Below are 10,588 nucleotides of genomic sequence, written 5' to 3'. Positions count from 1 at the left end.
TAATACTTTTAGACTATTCTCTCCCCCATAGACTTCAATGCCGTAAACATATTTCATCCAGTTTTTCTCAGTCTTACCCCCACCCCGATGCCAGCCACATTCAATTTTTATGGCTGCTTCTGCTTCTGGCATTAATGGGGGGTTTATAAAAAATGGGGTTTGAGCTTTCCCTTCAATAGTAGGTTGTAGTCGATGACCTTCTACAGTACACACTTCAGGTCCTCCTCAGTTCCAGCTATCAGAGTTGCGTCATCTGCATAATGCAGATTGTTGAGGAGTCTTACTCCAATCCTGATGCCCCATTCCTTCTCATACAGCCCACTAAGCCTTCTAGATGATCTGTTCTGCAAATAGATTTAAAAGACATGGAGACAGGATACATTCCTGGCAAACACCCTTGCCGATTTTGAAATCTTCAACATCTCCTTGCTCTGTTCTAACCACTGCCTCATTGTCCAAGTATAGGTTTCACATAAGCACAATCAAATGTTCTAAGATTCTCATTCTTCTCAGAGTTAGCTACAGTTTGTTGTGATCCACAAAATCTAATGCCTTTGCATAGTCAATGAAAAACATTCTTCTGGTACTTTCTGTTTTCAACCAAGATCCATCTAGTATTAGCTATAATATTTCTAGTACCATGACCTTTTCTAAACCTAGCCTACATATACAGTATTTCTCTGTTGATGTACTGCTGTATTCATTTTTGGATGATTTTCAGCAGAATCTTGCTTACATGTGACATATCTTAAAAAAATGGAGAGGAATACACATTGAAAATCAAAGGCTAGAAAAAAATATACCAAACAAATGTCAGCACAAAAAAGCAGGAATGACAATACTAATCTCTGAGAGAATAGACTTCATAATGAAAATCACCATAGAAGATAAGGAAGAGCATTACATACTGATTAAAGGCACAATACATAAAGAGGACATAACCTTGGTCAACATTAATCCACCAAATGATTGTTGTTGTTGTTGTTGATTTTCTACGAGGCAAATAAGACTCTTAGTGACCCTATGGACAAAAAGCCTGAAACCCCTCTACAGCTATAGACATTTATCAAAGTTCACAGAGTTTCAGGAGGCCACTCCTGCTTCCAAACCTGTCATAGTATATAATTGTTGTTATGTGTCACTGAGTTGCCTGAGAAGTATAGTGACCCTATGTACAACAGCTCTGAACCCTTCCCTATCCTGAGCCAGTCTCGCTAATTCTGACACCCACTCCACCCCTTCATTGCCCCAGTTACTGTATCAATCCATCTCATCCAGCGTCTTCCTATCCTGTGCTGACCGTCCACCCTTCCGAGCATGATACTCTTCTCCAAGGACCAATATCCCCTTACCACATAAGTGAGGAAGAGCTTTAAAAACCTTGCCTCCAAGGAAAGACTGGGTTTCACCCTCTCCAAGACAGAACAATTTGTTTTCTTGGCAATCCATGGTATGTTCAAGACTCTTCTCCAGCACCACAACTAGAAGGCATCTATTCGTCTTCTGTCATCCTTAGTCATTGTCCAACTTTCTGAAGCATAACATGTAATTGAGAAGACCATGGCCTAGATTAGGTTGCTCTTCAGCACTCTGGACAGGTCCATGACAATTTTGATTACCTGACTGCTGGTGTTAAGAGTGTTGATTGTGGATTTGAGCAATTTGTAATTGTTAACAACCTCAATCCTTTCTCCATCAATTATGGTGCTGCCCAATGGCCCAAATGGTGAGAGCCTTTGTCTTTACCAAATGATAGACCTGCAAAATACATAAAACAATGGTTAACAGAATTAAAGAAAGAAATAGTGTCACAATAGTGGTAGGAGACTTCAACACATCACTATCACCAAAGAACAGGTCAACTCAAATGAAACTCAACAAAGGTGTAGACTATCTAAACTGTACAAGCAGCCAATTTGACCTTGTGGATTCATTCAGGGTACCACACTCAACTAAAACTCAATTAACTTTCTTCTCAAGTGTACATGGTACATTCTTCAGAATTAATCACATATTAGGACACAAACTAAGGCTCAACAAATTAAGAAAACAACAACATTGAAATAATATAAAGTTATCTTCTCAGACCACAGTGCCATAAAACTAGAAATTAGCCATAGTAGGATAAAGCTTACAAAACAACCAATGTGGAAGCTAAATAACTCTCTACTAGAATACACTTAGGTTATAAAAGAAATAAAGAATAAAAATTTTTTAAAAGTTCTTTGAAACAGGCTCTCAGCTCCTCGTCGATCCAGATTGCCCTCTTTTCTTGTGCAGCTTCAACAACATTCCTGAGACATGATGGTGAAGGTTGGAGTACATGGATTTGGCTGCATTGGGCGCCTGGTCACCAGGGCTGCTTTTCACTCTGGCAAAGTGGATGTTGTCGCCATCAATGAGCCCTTCATTGACCTCATCTACATGGTCTATATGTTCCAATATGATTACACCCATGGCAAGTTCAACGACACTGTCAAGGCTTAGAATGGGAAGCTGGTCATCAATGGGAAAGTTATCACTATCTTCCAGGAGTGAGATCCTGCCAGCATCAAGTGGGTTGATGCTGGTGCTGAGTATGTTGTGGAGTCCACTGGTGTCTTCACAAACTTGGAAAAGGCTGGGGCTCGCTTGAAGGGTGATGCCAAACGGGTAATCATCTCTGCTCCTTCTGCCAATGCCCCCATGTTTATGATGGGCGTTAAACATAAAAAGTATTGCCAACAATGCCTCCTGCGTCATCAACTGCTTGGCTCCCCTGGCCAAGGTCAATCCATGACAACTTCGGTATTGTAGAGTGACTCATGACCACAGTCTATGCCATCACTGTCACCCAGAAGACTGTGGATGGTCCCTCTGGAAAGCTGTGACGTGATGGCCGTGGAGCTGCCCAGAACATCATCCCTGCATCTACTGGTGCTGCTAAGACCATGGGCAAGGTCATCCCTGAACTGAATGGGAAAATTACCAGCATGGTTTTCCGTCTTCCCACCCCCAATGTATCAGTTGTGGATCTGACCTGCCATCTGGAGAAAGCTGCCAAATAGGATGACATCAAGAAAGTAGTAAAGCAGGCATCAGAAGGGCCCCTCAAGGGCATCCTGGGATACACTGAAGACCAGATTGTCCCCTGTGACTTTAATAGTGACACCGACTCTTCCACCATTGATGCTGGGGCTGGCATTGCGCTGAATAACCACTTTGTCAAACTCATTTCCTGGTATGACAATGAATTTGGCTACAGCAATTGAGTGGTCGATCTGATGGTTCACATGGCCTCCAAAGAATAAGATCTCCTTGGACCACCAGCCCCAGCAATAGCACTAGAAGAGAGAGAGATAGAGACCCTCAGCTGCTGGGGAGTCCTTGCCTCAACTTGATCCTCCCACATACTGAGGATCTCACATCCTTGACACAAGTTTCCATCAAATCCCCCTGAGAAAGGGGAGGGACTTGGAGAGCCCATCTTGTCATGTACCATCAATAAAGTACACTGTACTCAGCCTAAAAAAAATAGTTCCTTGAAACAAAGGAAAGTGAAAATACATTGTACCAAAACCTCTGGGATGCAGCTAAGGCAGTCTTCAGATGGAAGTTCATAGCAATAGGAACCCAATAAAGGAAGAAAGAAGAAAATCGATGATTTAACTCAACACTTTCATCATATAGGAAAAGAAAAACAATCTAATCCTACAGCCTCAAGAAGAAAGGAAATTATAAGGACAAGAGTTGAAATCGATGAGATAGAAAACAGAAAAACAATTGAAACCATCAATAAGATGAGAAGCTGGTTTTTGTTTATTGTTTTGTTTTTTAACTGAACTAGTCTTTATTAGTTACTTTACAAATTCATCTCTCTTAATTATAAAAAAGTTCCTTTTTACTTTAATATGTATTTTTCAAATTAACATCAGTGATAAAAAGGGTTTCACTTGAATACAATTTTGTCTTCAAATATGTGATGATATTGTTCATCTTCAGGCTTTTAATCTCCCAAGTACTAATCAAGATTACATGAAAGATCAAATGTTGCATTTTCATGGCATGCAATCCTCTGGGGTGAGTTGAACTAAAACAATAACCAGAACTAGGAACACACAGTATAGCTACTCTTTAATTAGGAGCCAGGTTACTTACAGACACTGCCATGATAGCGTCCTTGGAAACTTTGGCATGAGCAGTTTTGGTTTTTTTTTTAAAGGTCAATAAAATTGACAATCCAATAGCAAACTTAAGGAAAAAGAAAGAAGACACAGAAATCTCAATTAAGAAATTACAGAGGTGACATCACAAGGGAAGTAGATAAAATTAAATCTATAATATTAGAATACTATGAAAAGTTATACTCTGATAAATTTGAAAACATAGAGGAAATGAACAAATTCTTTGAAACTCATAACCTACCAAGATTGAAATGGACAGGTGTAGAACATTTGAACAGACTCATCACAAAAGAAGAAATTGAATATTGTTGTTGATTGCCTCAACAATCATAGACTAGACCATAAAAAGTTTTTACCATAACAAAAGTCCTGGACCAAGATGGCTTCACAGCTGAATTTTACCAAACATTCAGAGAAGATCTATCACCATTTCTATTTAAAGCATTTAAAAAATAGAAAAATAAGGAACACTCCCGGAGTCATTCTATGAAGCAAGCATTACCCTAATACCAAAACCAGGCAAAGATTTTACTGAGAAAGAAAACTAGAGACCAATATCTCTCATGACTATAGATGCAAAACTTCTAACCAAAAGAATTCAAAAGCACATGAAAAAAATAATTCATCATGACCAAGTGGTATTCATAACAGGTATGCAAGAATGGTTCAACATAAGAAAAGCAATACAAACAACAAGAACTGTATGATCTTAGCAATTGAGAACAGAAAAGGCATTTGGCAAAGTCCAACACCCCTTCCTTATAAAAATACACAGCAAAATCGGGGTCAGAGAGAATTTCCTTAACATAATGAGAAGTATATATGCAAAACCAAGAGCCAATATCCTTCTCAATGGAGAAACACTAAAGACATTTTCTTTGCAAACAGGGACCAGACAAGGATGTGTCCATTTCTATTTAATGTTGTATTGGAATTGCTTGTTATGGCAAAATGACAAGAGAAGGAAATAAAAACCATCTTGATTGACAAAGAGATATTTAAACTATTATATGCAGATGATATGATAGTATACACAGAAAACTCCAAGGATTCAACAAAAAAAATGTTAAAGTTAGTAGACCAATTTAGAAGAGTGGCAGGATATAAGATCATTAGCCAAAAATAAAAGGAATATATGATTAGGCATTATTTGTATGACAACAGTCCAGACTACAAGGTACATAGCAAGGTGGACTAGGCAGGGGGGAGGGGAAAAGAAAACTGTACAATAGTGAATTAATTTTTTTAATTATATTTTATTAATTTTAATGAACATTTACAGAGATTTTGGATTTTCTTTCATTCATTATTGCACTTTTCTACTTGTCCTCCCTCCCCAGGCCCCAGTTAGCTCTTTCCTTTGAAAAGTAAAAGAAAAATTCCTTCATTGGCATACAATCTCCCCACCACCCCTCCTCCCCACCTTGAGTACACTCCACTATGCAACCTTCATTCTCGACTCTTGTAATAACCATAATACCCTATCATATATCACTTTTAAACTGTTCTCTTCCTCATTTGTTTCAATGCTGTATACATAATTTATCCAGTTTTTCTCAGTCTTACCCCAACCCTGATGTCAGTCCCATTCTACAACAGTGGTACTATGCAGTATTTGTCCTTTTGTGACTTAGCTATTTCACTCAGCATAATGTCCTCCAAAGTCACCCATTTTGAATAATATTGCATGTGTTCCTTGTTTTTCAAAGCAGCTTAGTATTCCATTGTGTGAATATACCACAGCTTCTCTATCCATTTGTTAGTTGATGGGCACTTAGGTTGTTTCCAATTCCTTGTTAGTGTGAACAAAGCCACGATAAACATGGGTGTGCATATATCTGCTTGGGTGGCAGTTATGGTCTCTTTGGGGTATATTCCCAGTAGTGGAATTTCTGCGTCAAATGGTATCTCTAGTCACAACTTTTTGAGTAAGTGCCATACTGCCTTCCAATGGTTGCACCATTTTACACTTCCACCAACAGTGAATGAGGATTCCACTTTCTCCACAACCTCACCAGCATTTGTTGCTTGCTGTTATGTTAAATTTTGCTAGTCTTACTGGGGTGAGATGATATTTCATAGTTGTTTTGATTTGCGTCTCTCTTAGAGCTAGGGATTTTAAACATTTATTCATACACTTGTTAGCCACCTGAATGTCTTCTTTGGTGACGTGTTGGTTTATATCCTGTGCCCATTTTGGATAAATAGATAAAAGGCATGGATAGACTTTTCACAGAGGAAGATATTTGGATGGCCAACAGACACATGAAGAAATGCTCAAAATCACTGACTGTGAGAGAGATACAAACCAAAGCCGCAATAAGATACCATCTCACCCCAGCAGCAATGACAATGTTGTTGGAAAGGATGTGGACAAATAGAAACTCTCATATACTGTTGGTCCGATTGTAAAAAGGTATAGTCACTCTAGACAGTGTGGCACTTCCTCAAAAAGCTGAATATAGAAATTCCATATGACCCAGCTATTCCACTGCTTGGAATATGTTGTTGTTATTCTTGTTGTTGTTGTTAAGTGCCGTCGAGTTGTAGGCGACTCATAGCGACCCTATGAACAAAAGTCCTTGACACTTGCTTGCATGACTCTCATCTTTTCTCCAGGTTCATAGGGTTTCTGGAGGTAATCTATTTATGGAAATGGATGTCACTCCTGCTTCCAAGCTTGTTTTAACAGGGGAGTGCTACCAAATACTGTCCACCACAGTGTTCAGCTTCACTTGGAATACACACCAAGAAAATGAAAACTGAAGCACAAACAGAGATTTGTACATCAATGTTTAGAGCGGTAAGAACTTGGAAACAGACCAAATGTTCATCCAATATAGAATGGATTAAAAAATTATGCTATTGTCACATTTGGAATACTATGCAACAAGCATGAACAATTAATTTGAAAATCACTACCTAACTTGAGAGGGTTTGGAGAGAATTATGCTAAGTGAACTGACACAGTCTCATAAGGTCAAATACTGTGTAAGACCATTATTTAGAAATAGAAATATAACTAGTAAAATGTATATGAGGATCCAAGGGAGGGGAGGAGCAGAGGAGTGAGGGTGGGCAGGAGGTAACCATAGAGTTGCACAATTTTTGGGTAGAGGGAGGAGTGTGTAAAGGAAATGGGAAAGATTAAATGTGAAATATAATGTACATGATATTTGAAACTAGTATAAAATATTTTTTTAAAAAAATAAATACATACAATGTATTTTTTAAAGGAAGAATGAAAGACTAAGACCCAAACTGAGACTTGGTAGAAATAGCAACAGAGTTGGCAGAGAACCAGAGGTTTGCATGAGACAGAGCTGAATTTTAACTGTCTTTTAACTGCTACACTACGGAGCCCAGGACCTTAGCTTAGCTAAGGGTAATGGTGGTACATATAAATGTCAGACCTAAAAGAGCTTTGAAATATACTCTAAGCATCACAAGACTGGACTCAGAGTCTTAAGATAGAAGTTAATTAAAACAGGCATTCGGGGCGGGGGTTGGGAGGGGGAAGAAGAACGAACTGGGGAAGAGGGTAGAGAAAACAGTACAACAATAAATGAATGAAAACCCAAAATCTCTGTAAATATTCATTAAAACTAATAAAATTTAATAATAATTTTAAAAAAAGAAATAAAAAAAGAGAAGTTCAGAGGGAAGGTCTTACTATGCAGGTATGGGAAAGAGATATACTGATTAAAAAAAATTGCATCCTGAGTTTTTCTAACCTAAATTTTAATGTTACTTTTCTAATATACCCTATGCTATTGTCCTTATGTGCTGTCAAGTTGGAACTGACTCGTAAATGACCCTCCAGTGGGTTTTCAAATCCTGTAAATTGTAAGGGAGGAGCTTGTTCCTCTTTCTTCCGCAGAAGAACTGGGGGATTTGAATCACTTGACTTTGAGTTGGTAGCACAATTCCTTACTACTTGGCCACCAGAGTTCTCTGATAAACCCCATACTCATTTCTTTCTTTAAAGTGTTTTTTTTAGCACAAATAAGTCTAGAAGAAACATTCTCAAATACCACTATGATTTCCATGTGATTTCTTAAACTTGCATCATTCTTTTAAGTTTGTGCTTTCTAACACACACAATTCATCAGCTCTATTTAGATGGTATCTATTTGTATCATTGGTCACAGTTGACACAATGGTTTATAGCTTCATAAAAATCCTTCCCACAATTTAACTGTTGTTATTTACAAAAGATTTGTTTATTGGTCAAAAATATAAAATAATTCCCTTTTGTTAGGTTAATGTGAAGTAGTATTGTGGTTTGGGGGAAAATAAGTTTTCCTAAGATTTTCCTTGTCTGTTTCCCTTGTGGCTTGCTGTTATAAACATCTTCATGAGTGTGTGCTGCCAATATTTCCCAGAAAGTCTCATAATTGCTTAGAATTTGTCTTAACAGTTCTAGTCTGGTGCATAATTAGAGATGTACTATGAAATTGTCATTGCTGAATTTAGTTGAGATTTTAAGATGTATAGGAAAAAATAACACCCATAGTAGCTATAGATTATGAAAATGACTGTATCTCAGGTACCTCTAAATAATAGTATTACTGCTGCATACTAAGTCTTATTTATGGCTATAAAGCCGTATGCAAAGAAATGCAATATCCAAAGATAAATCTAAAATATTTTATAGGCATTATATTTTTATGTGAGAAAAATAAGAATATGAAATTTAAAAATTCACAATGTTCAGGAGAAAAATATTGACATAGGATTTGATTGCTAAATATCAAGTAAAAAGACTTTAATTGACTTCTGTAAGAAGCAATATTTTCTTTAGTCCTCCATACATAAGGGAATAGAGTTGAGTAACTAATGGTAAAAGGTAATTGGCGTCAATATATTGTAAGACTTGGTAGATTAATACAAATGACATTCTTCCTTTCTGAAATTGGATAATTGTGCAAAATTTTCAAAAGGACTTGTTGGCATGTGATGGACTACTATTTCCATTCCATTTGTGCTTCTCAAGGCTCCTAAGTTGCTTCACCTTTGGCCATGCCACTAGAGTATATCCACTAAATTAAGTGGATGGTAGTTGGTCTGTGTCTGCTAGCGTTGTGACTATTTGTGTGTGCCAAAAACTAATTGAAAAGTATACAGTCCCATGCTTGCACTTCAAATGCTTCAGCTCTGTAGGCATACAAAACTAAAAGAATAACACTGCTGGGCTCTTGGCCTAAAAATGTGCTTGAGTGGAAAAGCCAGGTGAAATGTAGATAATCCAAATGGTGGTAAATGAGAATTTCTGAAAACATTTTATTATGGAAGCTTGCTGTGAGAAGACCCATGTGCAGAGTAAGAAAATGCATTAGTTGCTAAGAGTGTATTGAGGTAGAAAAGCCATTGTCATGGCAACTCAGTATCCAATCTAGAGTGTGTCCTTTCTGTCTGTTTGTCTGTCTGCCTGCCTGTTTGTCTGTCTTTCTTTACCTACCTTCCTACCTACCTACCTACCTATCTACTTACCTTCCTAAACTCTCTGCCACTGAGTCATTTGACTCACAGTCACCCTTAATTGAGTTTCCAAGGCCACACATATTTATATGAATAGGCGTCCCATTTTTTTCCCAAATACCACCTGGTGGATTTGTACCTTTGAGCATCAATTAGTAAGAGTACAACACAGCACAACATGCCACTAGCGCTCCTACCCCTGAGTCCTATCATCATGCCACTATGTAATATAGAGTGTAATATTTAGTATTTCTGTCAGGCCGAAAAGAGATGAGAAGAGACAGAGGAGAGAGACCAACCGGCCTGTGAAGGGTTTAGGGAATCCTGAGTGTGATAGCTCTGAATTTGCAAATAACACAGACGTACAGTAGTCACAGTTTGGCTCAAGAGGTCATTCAAACTCCAAATTTCAAAACCTCTGAGGATTAAGGCTGCAGAAAATGTTTCCTGAACTCTGTGCAAACTTTAAATGCTGATATTTATGTGGTTTGGCCTGTTGACTCATCAATTTTGATTCTTTCACTCAATTTTCCCTGGATAATTTGTCTTCCCCAGTTCCTCTCACTTCCAATCCAGGCTCATAACTTACGCACTTCAACGTGAATATTTTTACACCTCTTGTTGTTTGAAAACAAATGACACATATAAGAAAATTGTACCCTGAGTGTAAGGACTATGGCCAAGTACTTGTGATATGCTTTCTTGGTGAATTTTAAGTAATGAATGAGGTATGTTGTGAACAGATTCACTTAGTCCAGATTGCTGTTCAATATCTGGTTGATATTAACAATTCTCAATTTGTGCACCTCATAGGTATCCTTGGAAAACTAGTCTAGTCACTGCCATCACACATAGAAGTTATTCCGACAATCCAAAGTAAACAACAATTTTTAAATTTTGTAGTAACGAAGCTCTGGTGGTCTAGTGCTGCAATCCCAAAGGCA

Source organism: Elephantulus edwardii, unplaced genomic scaffold (assembly GCF_000299155.1).
Source record: "Elephantulus edwardii isolate Elephantulus edwardi_28Jun2011 unplaced genomic scaffold, EleEdw1.0 scaffold00277, whole genome shotgun sequence".
In the NCBI taxonomy this organism is placed as follows: domain Eukaryota; kingdom Metazoa; phylum Chordata; class Mammalia; order Macroscelidea; family Macroscelididae; genus Elephantulus; species Elephantulus edwardii.
This window is presented reverse-complemented; position numbering follows the sequence as displayed.